Source organism: Fundulus heteroclitus, chromosome 21 (genome assembly GCF_011125445.2).
Source record: "Fundulus heteroclitus isolate FHET01 chromosome 21, MU-UCD_Fhet_4.1, whole genome shotgun sequence".
Classification (NCBI taxonomy): Eukaryota; Metazoa; Chordata; class Actinopteri; order Cyprinodontiformes; family Fundulidae; genus Fundulus; species Fundulus heteroclitus.
This window is the reverse complement of record NC_046381.1, coordinates 28747816-28768476: the sequence shown is the minus strand read 5'-3', so window position 1 is coordinate 28768476 and position 20661 is coordinate 28747816.

Sequence of the window (20661 nt, the reverse complement as noted above, 5' to 3'; positions counted from 1 at the left end):
AAAATTTATTTATTAAAAAATGCTTAACAATTCCTGTAATGAATGAATAGCACAATAAAGGCCTCCCATTTGTCTCGACCCGGTCTGAAAGTGGGGAAACTCTTTTATAAATCGTCGGTAAACATACATTTGCGCTTCGGCATGTTGTTAGCGTACTGACAGCCACGCTATCTATCTTCTGATTAAGAACAGGGCTGCCCGCACTGACGCGGCTCAGGGATTACGTCACGCGCAGCGCTGTGCGCAGTGCCCTAGTGCCTGTCAATTTAATGGTCCAATCAAGGTAATTTAAAAAACAGGACATTTCCTCACTTTCTAAAAAAAAACCGGGACGCCCGGGACAGGACGTGAAATACGGACATGTCCCGGGAAATACGGACGTTTGGTCACCCTACCTAATACCAACTGTCTAGCATGGTGGTGGAGGGCTGATGATCTGGGCTTGCCTTCTGGCCACCTTGAAATCAGTGTATTGACCATATACTCCCCTGTATGTGATACTCCAGACAAATGTCAGGCCATCTGTGGGACAACTGAAGCTTGACCCAAACTGGGTCATCAGCAGAACGCTGAGCCTAAACACAGCAGGAAATCTACCACACAACTTGTTGGAAAAGAATCAACTTGCTGACGTGGCCCAGTCAAAGTCTAGAGCTTTACAAAGATGGAATCGTGTGGTTCGACTGTAAAAGTGCCGTGTAGTAAACTATGTGATCAAACTTTATTAAAGTACATAATAAATAACAGAACAATGCAACAACATTACATTATAAGACACATGCAATACCGCAGGATAGCAAAGCAAATGTGGACTCCAAAAGCTAAGATAAATATCTATTGTGACAAAAACCAGCATACTATAGTCAAAGGAAACTACATCATCACTGTATCTAAGCAATATAAACCAGGCACATAAAAATAACTTAACAATAACTTAATAATAATGTAAAATAGTTTGAAATAAAAAAAACGTTCAGTCGGATGTCTTATTAATCCAACCATCCATGTCCAAATTGCTATGCTTAGGAAAATCAAATAAAATGTTCAATATTGTCCAAAACTGGTCAAGGTTGTTTTGTGCAGTACAATCTTCTCTAAAGGCTCTGTGATTCTCTCCCCCCCCAACCATTTTGCTGAAACACACGGCTTGTCCAATTTCTGTAAAAAGGCTATACGTCATTTAGCTTCCCAGAAACAAATATTTAGTCAAACTCAAAGGCGGAGAAGCTCTCAAGGTAAATATTTATTAAACATAGTTTAGGTGGTGTACTTACTTCTTACTATGATTGCATATTTAAAGATGTCAAATATAAGCTTTTCTCACATTTTACTTCAAAACCTTGAAAAGCAAGAAAGTGAGGTAAGGAAAAATGACATTAATCGCATTTGTCTATAAGTGAAAACTGACATTATTCAGAAGTGGTTTGTGTATCTCTACAGCATCCATTTGTAGATGATATTGTCACTGAGGGCAGGAAAAAAAAAAAAAGAAAATTTAACCTTCTTAAGCTTTTCTATATTTAGGTTACTGGAAAAGTTAGCATGGCAAGATTAAAATATCCAGGAAAAGAATACGTGCATTGTTCAGGATTCCTCAACAAGCTGACACATCCGGCGATGTGAGAGGAAACATTCAGCTTCAGAGCTTCTATTACCTCAGAGCCAGTGCCCTGGTCTCTGCGTAACATCTTTAGACCGCACAGACACGCGTTTCTGTCTGCACTCAAACTCCTGATGACTCATTACAGGGGAGCAGAGGCAGAGCTCCTCGGAGGGAGCGGCAGAGCATGCAATTACGGGATATTTGGCTGTTAACCTCAGAGAACTGGGCTTGATTGAAAAAGCCCAATGTACGGCGAGGAATGCTTTTATTTCACGGAAACATTCAGCCGGAATAAGATGGCAGAAAGCATCAGAGCCATGTATGCGCATCAGTGTATTTCCACTCACCTAACAAACTTCTAAAGCCCGTGATCTCCCCCCCCCCCCTCCCCAGCATGTGACCCAGATAAGAGCCACACAGGTCCCAGCCACCCCGGAGCTGTGAGTGGCAGAATTCCTCACACGTCCTCCTCACTGCTGCTGCACTGCAATCTGTCACTCCTGGGGAGCAGCACATGGTGCCTCTGGAAGAGATGTGGGGGTGTGCAGATGGCCTCTTCAGAATGTCAGCCCAGATTTTAATGATTAGTCCCTCCTTGTTATCGCACCGTTATCACAATGCTGAGTCAATCCGCAGCAAGGCTGTAGGACAAGTGGGGGGGGGGGGTACCCCTTCAACACGCAACACCTACAACACTGGAAACGGAAACTGCCAACCTGCAGCCTGTGATTAACAGCACACATGCACTCAACCACTCAACACACTCTGAATCAGGAAGCGCGTTGCCTCGGCTGGAGGTGAAAGGTGTCTCAGTACGGGGGCCAAAAGGATGCTGCATTACTAGCACTGGTCTGAACAGTATGCCACCAGCAGACCACAGAGGCTCTATACACACATTGCTACCGTTGCTGCAAACTAAAACGACATTATTGGTATTTGATCCAGTTTAATTGGCCAAGCAGAAGAAAATAGGCAGAGTTCTCATTTAAAAACAAAAAAAGCATTTGCCACCAAGGACCAAAAGATAAGCACAAATAAAGAAGAAAAGTGTGAGAATAATTGTTTTAAAAAAAAAGCAAAGAAAACACAATTTTAATAAGTGTCCACCAGACTGTGTCTATGCTTTAAGGTCATTTTAATGAGATGGCAGTGAAAGTGCTGAAGTGATTCTAAGCTTTCTCCAGTCATGTTATGAGAGGCATGTCTGTTAAGCCTGATAATTACCCAGCTAAAAACCTTCTTGTAATATATGTTTCACCCCAAAAAGATCGGAACGAGAAACCATGACGGCATCCTGTGCTCAATTTTGAGTTCAATCTAATTACATTCCTAAAGAGAAATCGAAAATTGGCTACAGTCACCATCAGCAAGTTCAAGCAGGTCCAAAAACCTCCGAGGGTTTCACCTTTAGTGTAAACACAAGATACTTAAATACGCTTACATTAACTGAACCTTTTGATAGTTTGACTTAAACAGGAACAGCATGGTAAAGCAACTTTCTCTGGAAGGAAAAAAAAGACACTTGAAACAAATCAGCAAGAATACAAACCAGATCTTGGTGGAAAGAAAGAGTTTCTTCCAGCAAAATGAACTAGCAATATGTTGGTTCCTAAGACTAACAGCAAATACGCAGCAAACATTGTATTGGGCCATGTTATGTTGTGGAGGGTGTGTGCCATTACAGATCAGTAATGATCAGTAATCATGAAGACCACCTGGGGTGACAGAAGGGGGGAGTAGGCTAGTAAGCTACACATACGTTTAATGTGAGGACTGTGCTTTGACTTCCATTCATTTTCAAACCTTTCTATGGTCTAACCCTAAAACCCACCCTAACCTAAACCTAATTCACAAAGTCCTTGCTTTACTAGTAAAATGAGCAAAAAAAAAAAAAAAAGTTCTCGCTCAGCTGCAAGTATAAGAACACACACACACACACACACACACACACACACACACACACACACACACTTGGAAGGGCATATTGAAAGCTTTGGCCCCTCTACTCACTGGCCCACATATCATGACTCAGGGTGCTCAGCTGTGCGACTTGGGGGTGGAGTGGCAGTGACAGAAAGATGCCATTGTGTCATGGGTCACGGATCGCTCGGCCCACAGCCTAGAGACTGGCAAGCTGGCCAGCCTTCCCACCGCTCCCATCATTCTGTGACTCTATCCAGACGACAGTTCCAGTACGAGCCCAGACACTGTCAGAGGCATTGTTCGTACGGTCCCCGTCGCAGAGAGGGCAGCCTCATCATCCACAGAGGCTAATCGCATGTTTAGGGCTGTTAGAGAAATCTTCGTCATCAGTTTATCATCGCCAGCATTCCAGATTGAAAACAAGACCACACGCCGACCTCTGAACATACTGATCAACATATTGTCAGATCCAAATATCTGCTGCCGTTCACAACCTGTCCAGAGATGCCCGTTAATCTGTGACTGATCAGTGGGAAGAAGCGACAGCGGTAGCAGAACCCACTGCCGGGCAGCAACAGCTTCCCAGGCTCTAATACCTCTGAGCAAAGGCCTGCTGTCAGTCGTCCTCAGGGTGACCCATAAAAGGGTCCCGCTAGGCTAAGTGATTGTTACAGAGCTGCTTCTGTAGAAAGCAATTCAATTTCCACTGGGCATGCTTTGCCACATTAACAAGACTGGCGCCTTTGTTTTGTCCAAACAGCGAGAGCACGTAAAATGCAACTCTGCCTGCCAAACCGTCCATGGGCCATTGACAGAATGTGGACCGGGCAGGGCAAGAAACGGGGCCGTCGGTAACTTAGAGCCAAGAGGTGGTCCTCTCCTGCGGAGGGGTGCCGATAGCCTATCCGCTACTTAATGAGGAGTTCCTGACAGGGTCAGCGGGTTTGCTTCAGTTACAGAGGAAATGGACCCAAATGAGCCACTGAGAGGATTCAGAGATGTTCCTACTGCCCGTTCAACAGTTTATTAAGAGATATCCCAACTACACTACTCCAGATTATTTTTCCTCCCATTTTTAGAAATTAGAGATGCATCACTCAGGCTTTTCCTGGCTGAGGCAGAGCTCTGGTTCTCTTTGCCGTCAGTCTTGATCCATTTTTTTGTAAATCAATTTAATCCCCCCCCCTCAGGACTAGTACATTTAAAAGATTTTTATAAAAACTCTGCTGCAGATTCTTTGTCGTTAATAGGAAAAAATATTAAATGTTTAGGATTTTCCCTGCTCACTGGTAAGAGCTGATCATACACTGAAGCACCCTTGCTGTGCCACAGATTTTAATGGCAATACCACATATATTAGGTTGTAACACATAATTGGGAGGACCTACCCCTTATAGAGGTGCTGTTAGGGACAATCAATGGATGAACCATAATTGATCACTAGAGTCTAAGGATGATGTGCAAAAAAGTGTAGAAATAGTTTATTTCACAGACAGATCTTATAGTTTGATAAAAGCGTTTAAAACTTATTTCCTATAGAAAAAAAGACTGATAGGGTTTCTTTAAAGCCACAACACATCTCCACAAAAAGCTTCCAAGCCACGGATTTTTTAAAACAGGACAAAGGAGGAAAAGGAGGAAAAGGAGGAAAAGGTTTCTTATTTTTCAGACTGGGTGAGAGCTTGTAGCAATAGGTGGGGGAAGGCATCCTGTGTGCAACAGCAGGAATGGCACAAATTAGTTGATAAATTGTCCAGTTAAAATACATTGCATTTCCTAATTTGAGTATCTCTACTAAAGTGGCTTACCTCCAACATTATACTCACATGTCACAGGCAGAACATGGTCAGCACGAGGAGAAACAGCCCAATAGTGGCTCCTGGCTGATTTAAACGTGTAACCATGGTTTCAAACACACTTTCCTCTCAAAGCAGTGATGGCTAAAGAAGCTGTGGATGGGCTGGCACGTAGACAACAGACTTTTTCTCCAGTGCTTAGAGGAGCTCCTGACCCAAGCAGCCACATCAGCCCCGCTCTAAGAACACCAGATTACTCGCCTTTCAAATATCACTCAGGGTTTTGTTTGAGAAACAAAACCACAATCAGCTGGAACTAAACAGCTCTTTTAGAAAGACTAACAGTGGAAGACGTGGAGAAGGCAATTTAACGTTCGTGTTTTGAAGACGCTAAAATTTCTGCCATGTCTTTTAAAGGTACTGTTTGAAAGCTCTGTAAGTGTTTATAGTACGTGTCTGAAAGAGGCTTTATTATGGGTAAATCATCCATCTATAGTGTATGGAACATATAGTAACACAGCATAGCCCCTCCTCCACTTGTTGCTGCACAACGCCTGTCAGCTGGCTGGAAAAAGACTCCTTCACGTCCAGTGGACAAATTTAACAGTTTGATAAAAGAAAAAAATTACAGCCTAGAAAAATATTTATATATATTTGTATCACCAAGCTGCATAAGTGTGTAATGAGCAGAATGGCAGAACCATATAATAAATTAAATAAGTGATTTGAAGCCCCAGCTGCTGTTAATTCAATATTTGCACTTAAGCTCAAACAACACTCACATAGTAATAAATAAATGTTAATAGTGTAGTGGTATGTGCATTCATCTATACAATTTTAGCGTGTAATAAAGTGATGCTGCATTTTTCTAAAGGGCCTATTTCATGTAAAATCAACTTTGAGCTTTTAACTGTTATGCAGCCATCGCCACATGAGCGCTTCTATGGCACAATGGAGTGTCTATATATCAAAATAGGTGCACAGGGATTTTATTGTTTTTATTATCAAAACACTACCTTGACCATTTTGGAGAGGTTTCATTGTTCTATTTTTATACTTATAGTTAGTTTATAGTTATTGTCAGAAAATGTGTCATTTTTCTAAATGCTGAATAACAAAGAACAAATCAAAGAAATGTTTCAAAAACATACCAAACCATGACTTTTGTGTGATTACACCAGTAATAAATGGCATAGGTAACATTATCAGAACTGTAAAGATTTATATATTGTATAATGTGTGCAGCAGTAGGAATATTTGCTGATGTTAAAAAAAAAAAAATACATCGTTTGCAGTCTGTTGAATTCAAACAGGGGATGTAAGCAGGATGTAACTTAAGCGCCCGGCTCTAACCACTAGGACACCGATCCCGCCAACATGTAGCTGTATATACTTGTTTGTGTTTTATAATCTGATCTTTGATAACTGGTTCCATCAAAATTCAGCTTTAGTACCCACTTGAAGAACGCTCTTTATTCAGTAATTGGTTAGATTATGTGAAAACACGCAAGAATGGAGGTGTTGCAGGGGGAGGGAAGGGGCTCTATCCGGACACAGAAGATAAGCACATTATCCAACAGGATGAGAAATGTCGGGACATGCTAGTGTCTGATGAAGAGGAGCTGGGGGTGGGTCGGCGGGTAGCAGGGGTTGGGTATTAACACAGGAATGTACTGTATACAACCCCTTAATCCAGAATTGTAAGAAGATTGAGGAGCAGAATTTATGATGGGGGGGCTTCCTGTCCAGGCTCGGGGTGACCTGTGAACTATGTCCCACAGCTGTTGGTGCATGAAGCTTATCAAGTGACGCCTGGAACACTCCTCAGACGATTATGGCAGTATAGACCGTACCGTCTCTGGTTTAATCCATGCAAAGCAACTTTCTGCAAACAGTCCTTATATTTAGGAAAACCACTCTCCCTGGTTTGCAGTTGTGCCGTTGCACAAACTTAGATACCACAGCATATATATATATAAAAAAAACAGGGAGCATTAAATCTCGCAGTACTTCAACCCTACAGTATCACCTGGATGAAAAACATTTCCTGTGAGCGAGAGCTCATGTTGGCTATGATGGTGCAGGTAAAGCTTCACAGGCGAAACAAGGAAGTCCCATGCTGCTGGTTAAGTTCTACATGCCTACTAATTCCATTGTCAACCAAATTTCATTAGAATTGAAGAAATGTAATGTTACTACTTCAAGCATTGCTACTTGATAAAAATTCCACTAAGTTACACTTAATCGTGATTAACTACAAAGCATCCAATTCATTTTTATTTTACTTGTGTCCCACTACTTTAGTCCAACAAACGTTCTTCACCACCAAAACAAACAAATGAACAACATAAAGTGAACATATGTAATATGTAAAATGTCTTATGAATTTGGATGAGGATAACTATTTTAAAACACGGTTAATTATTTTAAAGCATTTCGTTTGTCACATATTTTTATTCAGATCCAGGGCAAAATTATCCTCCCCTGCCATAATAAGACAGTGGCGTGCTGAAATGACGCAAATACTTAGATGCCATGGGTGAGGTTGGGAAGGGTTTTAAACATTTTTTGTGAACATAAACTAAAATTGTTTGTTTTTGGTTGCTTTTCTTTTCTTTTTTTTCTTCTCGCTTTGGTGCCCAGTACCATGGAAACAAGGATAAAAGGATGGGGTGAGAATATAGGCTTTCCAGAGAAAGTTTCATTATCTTTGTTTTAACTAATTTGTAGTGTATATTTTAGTTGGAATAAATCGGTTCAAAGTTACTTGCTCTCACTTGGTAACTTAGTGAGGAGAAATCTAACAAGGCCAAGAGTTTGCCTTGTTGTTCGGTTTCCTGAGTATCTGCTTTATACTTCTTAAACAAAATCTTCACACAATGTCAGACCAAACAACACCACACTGGGAGAGCTAGGCATTTAAAGCAACAAAAAAAGGAGCAGCTTTGGATAGTCAGGACTGCATATTATGACGGAAATGCCATCAAAAGAAATAATCATTTATGTCTGTCTGAGCAGATGGTTATGATAACATGAGATAGAACAAATCTTCATTAGCTGAGGAAATGAGCAGAAAGGATTTAGTTTGGTCAACCTCCCGCAGTGGGCAAACAATCACATCAGTTACAGAAAAAAAATTTAAATAACAAGTGAAGTCATTACTGCTGGCTTATACAACATTAGATTTTGATTTAATTAAGTTTCATAAATGTTCCTAATATGTTTCCAATAAAAGAACTGACCATTTTCTACTTAAGTCTGAAATCAGATTCAGTGAAATTTAGCGTGTAGGAAAAAAAACACTATTGTAGATTTTGACTCCAACCATATGTCTGTTTGTTTTACTGAATTACAAACAAGACAATACTAATCAGAACAAAGTTCACAATGACTAGGGAAAAACAAGTCAACTTTTAAGGAATGGTATTAAAAAGACATTAGCTTTTTGCAGGTTCTACAGATCCATGAACGCGTGGAACTGATGCGCGTTCCAGATACTAGTTCCACAATAACTATAGCCTACCGTGCCACAAGCATGGAACGTTCTGCATTCTGAAATGTCAGAGTAAGGTTAGGCTCCACATTTTACATAATATACACACAAGACGACTGTTTTAGTGACACTAACCACCATTTAAAAGTGATTGCTGTCCCACACATGCAGCAGTATCTCAACTCCACACCTACTGTACCCATCAGCTGATGAATGCTCACAACAGGAAACCTAAAATACCTTTTTTTTTCCTTTGCTGATCTTATACTGACTTATATTATAGTTCTTCAAGGGAATTTTGAAGACAAAATTTGGGAAAAAAAACAAGGAACAGTTTGTTAACCTGACGTGTAGTAATAATCATCATCATCATCATCATCATCATTCACTTTACAGTGTTGTTCAGCAGTTTCTCCTTGCCAACGTCTCTTCAAACATAATCTGGTGTCCTTTTTGAGAACTGAAACTCTACCGTCCTTCCCGGACAGACCAATCTTCAAACTGCCAATTTGTGCAAAGAGGTGATGAAACCAGGCAATGGTGCTGTAGAGCCGGCGGAGCATGGCGGGAACACTGCACCATCCGTTCCTGCTGGCAGATCCATTTCACTAATGGACACCAGGAGAGCCTCTCTGCCCGTCAGGCATAAGGACACTGAAAGGCTGCAGGCTTTGTACTGCAGAGAACTCTCATCCTGCTTCTAGTGTTTGTTCTTTCTCTAAGGCTATTTCTGGCCCGCTTGGAGAGCAAGCACAGAGACAGAAACAATAACCCCAAATGGCAGAGTTTAGCAGGGACTCCTCACTGGGCTGAAAGTTCATCTAAGTGCTGTTTAGGGCTTCAGCGAATGATTATTTCAGTAATGGAGTGTTCTATTGATTATTCTGATGACCAATCGAGTAGCCGGGTTAAAAACGCTCACATTCTGCTGATTTTTCATGTAACTGCTTAACAAAACAAATGAAATACTAAATACAAGAAAACAAATAATTCAAGTCGTTTGAAGAAAAAAATATCAACATTTTATTGCTTAAAATGAAAATCCCTAGTGCCATTATACGAGTCTGTTGACGCTGTGGTACAAGTGGACTTCCTGTGTGAAAGCTAGCAGAAAAGCCCAGACTCATCCAGACTGGGATGGGGCACTCTCTCTGTATCCTCTTTTGTGTTTTAATCTATAGCATCTCTGCTCAGCAACAGATGCTGGTGGAAAGTGCTGAGGCCATAGAAAAGGCCAAAGGTTCTGGAGAGAAAAAAATAAAAAAAGTCAATGACACATCCTTTTAAAATAAAAACTGAAACCACAAAATAATGAGCGATGTTAATTACACATTGCAGCACACCTTTCCACCCACAGCTGCTAACAAGACGACGACGAACCCATTCCAATGGCCTCGGTAAACGACAGCCGCTACAGGAACCTGACTGATTCTCAGCTCAGCTATTGTCTCTTTGGCAGCCACAGCACATAATTAAGGATATCAGAGGCGTATGACAGAGACAATACGTGCCCCTCCATGGCTCCAGACTCCTACGCGCCCATGCTTCCAGCGGTCCTCCCACACGCTGGCATCCAGCTCCATCTCCCCTGAGACCAACGGGCCAGAGCAGAGAAACGGTGGAAAGGCTCACAAACCACGCCTCTGACCTGCAACAGCACGCCGCACGGCTGCATCAAATTACTGCCAAATCTGAAACCGGAGAACCACGACGAGACGAGGCATCACAAGCCGCGACACGATCGTTTTGTACACCTTTGCTCTGGGATCTAAAAGATCAAAGAGAAATTTGACACAGTAGACACATTCAAGGAATGGCAGGAAACACACGCAGCAGCAGAAAAATCCAAATGAATGAGAATTAATGTTTAACGTTGTAACGGTCAGAAATCTACACCTTATAAATGAGGAATGATCTTTACATGCCACAACCTCACACTTCTACGTATTTTATATGACGAAACACAACGGTGAACTGGAGGACAAATAGTACATGGTTTTCAGAACCCTTCACCTCTATCCATTGTGAGATCAATAAAGTTCAATTATTATTATCCCGTAACATATTACAATTCACAGAGCACTGGTCGATCCGCCATCTGACGATGAAAGAGTATGGCACAACTGCAAACCTACCCAGACTAGAATGACAGGCTGTGCATAAAGAGAAGAGGCCCACAAGATCTCTGGAGGAGTCGCAGAGATCCATGGCTCAGGTGGAGAATCTGTCGACAGGACAGCTGGTAACCATTCACTCTGCTAGTCTGGACTTTATGGAAGGGTGCCAATGAGACATGCCTCTGTTGAAACTGTAAGAAGGGTTATTTTTATTTGCCACATGCCAGGGGAAGGAGTAAACATGTGAAGGAAGGTGATCTTTATGAGACCAAAACTAAACCCTGGGCCAACACCATGTTGCTGGGATGCTTTGCCTCAGCAGGGATGGGGAAACCGGTTGATGTTGATGTGAAGATGATTGGTGCTAAATAACATTTCCAAAAAAGGCTAATAAATATTCCAAGATACTAGCAACATCATGAGAGGTGGTTTCTGTGTCGATTCATGAACTGATAATTGTCCATGGCCTAGACATTTTACACATAATGAAAAACTCAAATGAAGATCTCCTGGGAAGTCCAGAAAAGCAAAAAGGCAGGGATGGCAACACCTCTGCTGTTCTGCCACACCATCAAACGTCTCAAATCATTTGTTGCAAAACACACAAGAACAAAGTTCTCTACAGATAATACGCAGAGAACAAGCTGCCAGAACTCCCAAACCAGAAGCACCCTGGGCACCTTAAAGCGACTCGATCTTATTCATTAAAGCAGCTGTATAATGGCACCACTTTATTTAGTGTTATACAATGAATAAGCAGCCACATTTCCTGGATCAGGAACAAAAAAGCCAACGTTTTTGTAAGTTTGGGGCTTTGCAGAGAAAGAGGAGAGACAAGAAGCACTTGGTGATACTAAGGGACTAAAACCTGACGTCTGTTCTCAGATCAGATCAGTACAGCTATCACCGTCCACCTCTTAGAGAGTGAGCCTCCACTGAGAGGAATGACTAGCAGCTGTTATAGAGAAAGGTTGTGGACACAGCTAGCGCTGGTTATGTAACAGTACGCTGAGCGCCCTGAGCATCATCGCTTGTGTCCAAACACAGACCTGTTGCTCAACGGGAGGGGGCGGCCATGCTTCCTGCTGAACACTCTGAAGTATCTGACACAAGGTCACATTACACACAACTGCTGGAGCTGGCAGTCTCCAAGTTACAAGGTGAAACGCCACGGAGAGAGAGACGGGTCAACACCATGAGACTGGACCCAGTCAGGAGAACAGGGAGAGAAGAGGAGCCGCGGAGCTCAGGAACAAACGAGAGCTGTTCTATCAGAACCAGGCCAGCTTGGTGTCCTTCTCTTCTCAGGGTACATACTGTCCCAGTCCCCTAAGCTACCAAAGTGAGCCGGGCCCAGAGAGAGAGAGCGGCGCTGAGAGACAGGCGAGGGACTGGAGGAACGGCGGCGAGCAGCGGGGTGAGGCGAAGGAGAGCAAATGAGATAGGTGATGCATGGCGCCATGCTCTCTGTGGATAATCGGCCCACTGCATCACAGGCTGACAGGCCGAGCCGCTTTATGGCGCTGGGGTGAAGAGAGCTGCAAACAACAACCAGCCTGACGTCTCTGCTCTGTCGGCTGCGTTATTTAGCTCCACGCCTGCTGTTCTTCAGCCTCTATACGACAGTACACATCCATTGTCCTACCTTAGCATAGCTGGAGCTAATTACGTGTCCTCTTCTCTACATTTTGGTAGAGATCAACGGGAAAGTCAAATGGCAGGTTTGAGGATTGCGTGGAGGCTGGAGTTGCACGTACGGCATCAACACAGAGACAGGCCAGATCAAAGAGAGACCGTAGCCTGGTAAACAGGGATAAAGCACTTTTTAATGGTAACCTTGGAAAAATATGACAGTACAGTTTTTAAATGTAATTACCGCGAAAACTGCACTCTATTACAAGCTACAACAGCTCTAGTTTTTTGACTGCCCGTCCCATGAAGCATTGAAGAAGGCGGAGAACGCAGGGCCTAAGTAAAGGTAAAAAAAGGATTTAAAAACTTAAATCGGTATTCTGGTGAAAGATGACTTCATTACTTAATTTATTGGGGAACAACTAGGAGTGTAAGGAGATCTCAATGTGTGAGATGTCACTATACCAAAGCTTCACGACACTTCTCATTCTGGTTCAGGTGACTGCTTTCTCTCTTTATTTTGTCACCTCCTCATCAGTTTAACTAGACTATGGTTACAACAGCAAAGGCCATTCCTACCGCTCAACAAGACAGCCTCAATAATATGAGTCACTATGCCTTAAACTGTTTGCTGAGTGTCTTTATTTTCTTGACAGCACCAATAGAACAATGAACTGAGAAACAACCATCACAATAAGAGCCTGACGCATGCATTCAGTGCTGTGAACGGTAAATACCCCTCACCCTGTTTGGATAAACGGCTACAGACAATGGATGGATGATAACAATGATACTTTATGGGTGAGGGAAAGTGATTAATGCAATCTTTTCAGCTAGTGATGATGCCATTAACAGATTGTAACCAAATGGTGACAGATGGTACCCATCATGAAAATTTGAACAATAATCATAACATTACATTTTCAAATGTTTTTCATCTCTACTCTTGAACACTGGGACTGGTGCCATAATGCCAACACTGATATAGATGACCACGCATTATTAAAGAGTTTGAATTGCTTGTTTATATCATCTACCTTAAATTTACAAAAACAAAATGACTCTTAATTTACTCTGACATAAAAACACATGGGAGCACTGATACGGCAGGACATAAGTGAATTTTAGCTGTTACCTAGGATATTTCAAGCACTTAAGTAAAACAGATTTTCTTTAAAGTATTCATTAAATTCTGGCAATTTATTTACATACCAAATTACTAAAATGGTTTTCCTCCACGCTGATCACTGACTAGCCCTGGATTCTGACAATAACAGTGATAACAGCTGCATTACAAGGAACTGCTGCAATGTTCGATTCAGTTTGTTTTAGATGTTTGAGCTGAATATATCATTCCTTAGTTGAGCTCATTTTTCACATAAGAAGTTGGAAAATAGTAAGATTTTAATTTCTATTTGTTCTAATGGCAAGCACTATTAGCCTCGTGAGACCATCCTGATCTCGCGAGCTTTCAAGGTTTCACTCGCAGATCAGTCTGGATACTCTCCGTTAAAGAAAGTTTGGAGCCGTTCACCAAACGAACGTCCAATCAGCGTTGGCTTTGAGGCGGGTTGAGGTGTGACGCAACGAGAAGCGACAGTTCAGTCTAAAGAATATGGCGGCTTCAGCCGATGAAACTAGCGTTAGCGTGGCTATCGAGCAAGTTTTATCGGAATTACAGAGTATTTCTTTGCTGAGCTAACGAGCCTTTACCTGCAGCAGCAAGAGTAGCTTGGCTTGTGGTTGTGTTTTCGTCGTCGCTGGTAACAGAGCGACAACGAAGCATGTTGACGAGTACGTCATATGCTTCGTTGATTGGTTTATTTGGCTTGTCTATCACCAACATAGGCCAATCAGCTAGCCAGTATTTTCGCCCCTTCCCAAAATTACTTCAACGGAAGGTTTCCAGATGGATATGCGAAGCAAATCTATCTGGCGGCGTCAGGTTAAAGCACTATAGGCAGCAGTAAATGCATTTTCATTGAATGTGTTCAAACACTGAAAGGAAGATGTTCACAAATAGAGGCCGTACGGTGCTATGTGTGCCACTGGGTTTAGGGAATTTAGAAGACGAAGAATATAACAAGTGCTAATAAATAGTTTGCGAAGACAAGCAAACCATACAAGTGGTAAAAGTCCTAGCACTGTTCCTTCCCCACTCTTCTTCTGCTAGTTCATAGATGACATGACACTGCTGTCATCGGCCTGATCCAGGAAATTCATGAGTTTGCATGCTTCTGGTGACTTTTTTTTGTCAATTTCAAAAAAAGAGGAAAAAATGGAAATCAGAGAGTTTGAGCAAAAACAACAATAATCAGAAACCCAAACAGGTCTCAGAGGACTCCAGTTGTTCACTATGATGTGCTTGCACCACTACGCCCTGCCTACACCGCTCTCAGCAGGGTTGTTAATAACTTTGCTGATTATTAAAGAATACTGTCGGTACCAGATTTACTTAGCCTCACATAACGGGCTTTCCGTACACAACAGTGTTGGAGTAAACAAACGTAGGTTTCCCCAGCAGGAACCAGAGATGGAAGGAAGAGCTTCTTGGACAGATGACTGATCTGAGCGTATTTTGTCAATCTGTGCGGTGTTGCGTCTGAACCTCGTTATATCCAAGCACGACGACGAGGCAGAGAGCGAGGGAGAAGGTTGGTGTGGTGGAGGTCTGAACTGGTATCAAGACATTAAAATTCCAGCTTACAATTAGCGTGCAACAAACTGCTGTATGTATGAAAGCATATATAGAGAGCAGAACAGGGAGTCGGCTGAGATCAGCTGTTTTCTGTCTAAGTTTAAATTTGCCATTGCATCGTTGAGGTGAAAACTAAATATCCTGTTAAATCTACAAGCTTCACTGGCTGCTTCAACCCCGCTTGGCTCTGGTTAACGCTCCTGGGCTAAAGCGTGAGCGTGAAAAATGTCTCTCACTCACCTCTCGCCTGCACTCTGCTAAGAGAACGTGACTGTCTTTAAACCCCGAGCTCGGTGTCAACGTCAGCTCCGGTCGAGCACTTGATGGGGCTTATGGGCTAAACTCTAGGCCGGTATCACGGAGGCACAAACCAAGACAGATGTGAGGAGGAGAACAGCGTCCTGTAAAATTACAGCTGAGCTTCGGAGACAGGTGGGCAGAGAGGAAGACGAGGCCGGCGGCTGCAGAGGAAGTGCCGGAGACAAGCTGAAGAGACATGCTAAGGCCCAGGAGGAGGACAGAGAGGAAGAATGCAGACAGGCAGACAAACAGCCAGACTGTCACATGATCAGAGAGGATGCACCGTTTGCTCAACTTCGATATTAGATTAACAGAGCTCCAGCGTTGCCCTTTAGGAGGTAAAGCAGGCCTCCTCTGGGCGAGCTCCCCTGCTGGCTCACTGGATGAGTGCTCGGGTGCAGGCAGGGCTGGAGGTAGGAATGCCAAGTATGCAGTGGAAAACAAGCTAGGGCCTCTTCTTCAGTCTGTGCCGCAGCGAGACTCAGCAGCGTTCCAGCCCAAAACACTTGTTTCTGGAGGGATTTACGAGGTCTCAGTCAATACGAGAGAGAGCGGGAGCTTTCTTGGACGCGCCTTAGAAGATCCTAGCTTATTTAGACGCTGGCTGTAAGACGGCAGATCCTGACTCCACAGACAGAATCCACTGGGCAAAACATGCAATTAGCCCGGTACTGTGGCACTGGATGCTCAGGAACAGACCGTGTCCATACAGTGAACTGCCGTCTCACACGCACGTGAACAATGCGTTCATTCTGCTTTACGTGGGAGAAAGCTCCCGTCGCACGGCAATAACGATCCAGCTCACTGGGCCTAAAGAGCAGCAGTAAATTGATCAGCCCGGCCTGGGAGAGAAAGCATTTTCAAAGTGCCGCAAGAGAGCCTCAGCAAGGCCCACGCGCTCATATATTTCCACTAACACACACTCGGTCTTTGATCAGCGGCGGGCGGCCAAACGGAGCCTGTGTTCGCTCTGCGTTTCTTCACAGGGCGATGGGCAATCCATCAAAACCTGAAGAGATGCTCAGACATTCATGTCCCTGCAGCGTTATTGTTCTCCTCCATCTTTAACGGCGACCTTGCAACAAGTCGTTCATCTCTCCCTCCCTGGCAGCTGTTCCAGCATTCGCGGCTCAGAGGCTGCAGCTAATCTCCAAATTCACCCAAACATGAAAAGCATAGATCCGTCTGGCCTCTGAAAGCCCATACAGGACAGAGTGCCCCCCCCCCACCCACCCCGTGCCTCTTCAAGCACTGCCAGAAAGTAAGAGGACCACACAGCAGGCAGACGGAAGCCAGACGCTGGCCTCGACTCAGCCGTTTCCTTTTCACAATCCGCTCGTGTTGCTGTGGACACTGGGGTCCTTAGAGCGTCCCTTCTGAGAGGTTTCAATAAAACCAGACGTCCGACGTTGGACGACGGCTAAATTTAGGGAAGTGAACGATCCGTCTTGTAATGACAGGGCCTGTGGCAGGGGGAACTGGGATGAAAAGTGGACAGACAGCTCATGTCGAGAGTGATACTGGCAAAGGACACCACATGATGACGGGCGCTGGTCGCTTCACCCTTTGAGCTTTTCACACATTTAGTTTTGGACCTCTCATACGCTGCTTTCTTAGGTATAAATCAAAACATTTTGTCCTGCTTGGGGGCTATTTTGTACCCATTTTGACAAACAATAGCTATTACCAATAAAGTCATTGTTAGAGACGCACCAAGACAGCAGGTGCTGTCAGCCAATTTTTCAGCTTTTTCAGCTTAAACGACCATCGCCAATGACCAGGTGGTTAGAAGGCTTGCTGTAAGAAATTTACAGCAAGATTTACCAAAACCATTCCCAGCTGTCACCAGGGATGGAAGTAACATTCCCTATAAACAATCGGTCAACAATGTCTTGGTCACGTTTTTCTCCTTTCAAACCTAGGAGGTACGGTCCGGAACGACTTTGGTTAAGAGTGTAGCCCGCGTTCACTTCCTGGTTCTTGAGCCAATCATAGGAGAGTTTCCAGGGTTCCCAAAAGAGAGAGTATCTTGTGGTATTTTATCTTAGCAAAAGAACAGCAGCCTGCAAACATGGAGGCCAGTAAGCGAAGCGGACCAGAAACAGAACAGATACATCGTATATCTCTCCTGTGGGAGTAATGATTCACCACAGCAATACACCGTTTACAAACAGCATAATCTTATATTAGATTGTTGTGAGTGACAGGTTGTTGTACCGTTTTGAGCCACTGGGGGGCAGTACTACATACAGCTCCTTTAAGTTTAGCTGCTTTCAGTCTAAATGTGGGGTTAAAATTAAAGAGAGGAGGCACAGAGATGCGAGGTGTTAATTAAAATAAACATCCTGTGGTATTTTTGCAGGTTTTCCTGGCTGCAGGAGAGTGAGACCTTCAGGGGATAACAGGAAGGCCCAACAGAGAACAATGAAGTTTTGCTGTTCTTCCAAAATGCTAGATTTGGAAATGTTAGCAGCAATTAAAAGAAACAAAATTTAAGTGCAGATAAGAAGAGATGGCCTAGGATATGCTTCAGAGCTATTTTACAATCCTAGCCACATGAACATGCTGATTACTAAGGATCTGTCGACATTAACATGAGCATCCCTAGAGAACTAAAAGGTCCACTTTGTACACGTCTATCAAGACCATGCTCAATGTTCTCACTTTTCTCTGACTCTGTTCCTATTAAAACTTGAAATGTGAAGTTAATGACAGGGCTGAGGTTAAACAGTTTCAGAAAAAAACATAAACTACAACCTTTTTAGATCAATTTTTACACAAGCACTGCACCAGATTTCTCTACTGAAGCCTCTTTATTTGAATTTTGATGTGGTTACACTGTTTTTTCCACCCGCTGGAGCAGGTGGAGGTGAACATGCCTGTTGTAGACGCAGATTTATTGTGTCTGCTCTCTCACACAGGAGCAAGGTCATGTCTTTACCTTTAATATAAATAATTATTAACTGATCACAGCAGAGGGTTAGAAATATCTGGGATCTTGAGAAGTGCAGAAAAGAGGTTCAGACAACAAATCTGATCAACTGAAGTCAGCTGACACCTAGACACCAATGTGTTTGCAGTAAAAAAAAAAAACACCTACACATGCATCCATGCACAACAATCCCTAAATACACACTAGCCTGTACGACACTTGAGAAACAAAATAAAGCTTTGTTGGATCATAGTGTTCACATAAAAAGCTATAGCATCATCAAATCCTTTTATTAAAACAGAAATGCAGGACATATTTTACTTCAGCAAAACTAATAAGCTGATTATTACATTTATCTATTTGTATTTTGATGCAGAGACATAGGCTGAAATATAGTCGTTAGTAGTAGTGCTTACTGCTGATCTTAGTTGGTGTAACAAGTATACATGATATTAGTTGTTTAATTAGCAGTGGGCTGTTTAATGGCCTCCCTTCAGCTTGAAAATTATGACTACGCATGTTTTTCATGACTAAGCATATTTCCAAACAGCCTCACTCTTCTTATTTGCAAGGAAAAAGGATTAGCCTGCTTTCAGCCAGCTTACCATCAGTCCCCAGCAAATAAGTGGGGGAGAGGTTTTTTTTTTTTTTGGCTGACAAGTTAATTACTGTTGACAAAAAAGAAATAAATGTCGGTTGTAAATGAATTATTACAGAAGGACAATAACAAAAATTATTATTTTCATAGCAAAATAAGTAGGAAATGAAAATATGGAAAAGGTGAGAAAATCTCATCACATCTCCTGTTAGCTGTGAAAAGGCGAAACAACTTAAATAAAATATCCAATCATATCCAGTTAGGTTGTTTAGAAAGTCAGAAAGACATGGAATAAGTAGGGATGCAAGACCTCACAAAAATACGCAGTTCCAATATTCTTGCACATAATTGCAAAGACAATATAGGATTAGTTCCTGTTTTCCTTGCTCTTGTCTTTGTCGCCCTTCTCACCAACAATCTCAGAGTTTCAGCATCTCGGTCAACCGACCCTAGATTCGCTGTGCCCGTGCGTCTAGAGCCGTCAAAACTCCTCCAACTCACTCAGATTGGCTGCAAGCAGAGCGTTGATGGATCGCACTTGAAATAGCCCTCTATATACGGCATCACAACAGTTGTTAGCGCTGGCGTTATGGCGGACACCGACAGAATGCCACGAGGGAGCTCGACCAATAAGATCTAATCTGAGCCATACCGCTGACAGACATAATTGGCACTCCAGCACTGTTGGAAAGCTTATTGATGTGAGAAAATATGGACATGAGGAAGACAGAAAAGGCATTTTTTTTAAGGTTTAAGACAGTTTGACGGAAAATGTTTGTAGTTTTGAAACTGACTTATCATTGTGGACATGTGTTGATAGTGCTAACCAGTCTGTGTGGAGTAGTTTCCCTGCTGCAAAGGAAAAAGTGAAATTAATATCTGCTATGAGGACGGACTTCCTTCTAAACAGGCGATAATCTTATGAAACGCAGCAGGAAGCTCTCTTGCTCCTATTTCTCTCAACTGCAGCAGCAGTCCTCTTAACAGAGAGCAGGCAAGTTGAAAGAATCGGGTTTTCTGCCGAGCCGTTCACTCGCCTGGCAACAGGCCGAACAGGATGACCTGACAGAACTCCACAAAGCCACCAGAAGAGAGTGGGAGTGGGTTCCACCTGCCCCCCCCCCCCCCCCACGCTGGAGCCGACGGGGAGTTCTGGCTGAATGCAGTCAGAGCGCCGTGTGTTTTACATACGCCCTGCCGGAGCTCCGGCAACCCCACTATAAAAAGAGGTTTAAAGAAAGAAGATCCACGGAGCTGCCAGCCAGTGGAGTGAAATGTTGGCCTCGGTGATTTGACAAAGCATGAAAGGAATCGCTCAAGTTGGCTCAGGACCGGCAGCAACAGCAGAGACGAGCCTTTTCCCGCTCAGATTGGACCCTTGGACGCGTGTCTGAGACTTGACCCACAGATGATTTAGCCATCATACCACTGGAGACGCTGATGCTGTGAACTGTGCTGCCGTCCCCACAATTCTTTGCTTCATACGGCGCATCACAAGTGGCATCCACACCCCGACATGCTGCTGCTTACACAGGGGTCCCCGTGGCAGGGGGACTGGGGGCTACGCAG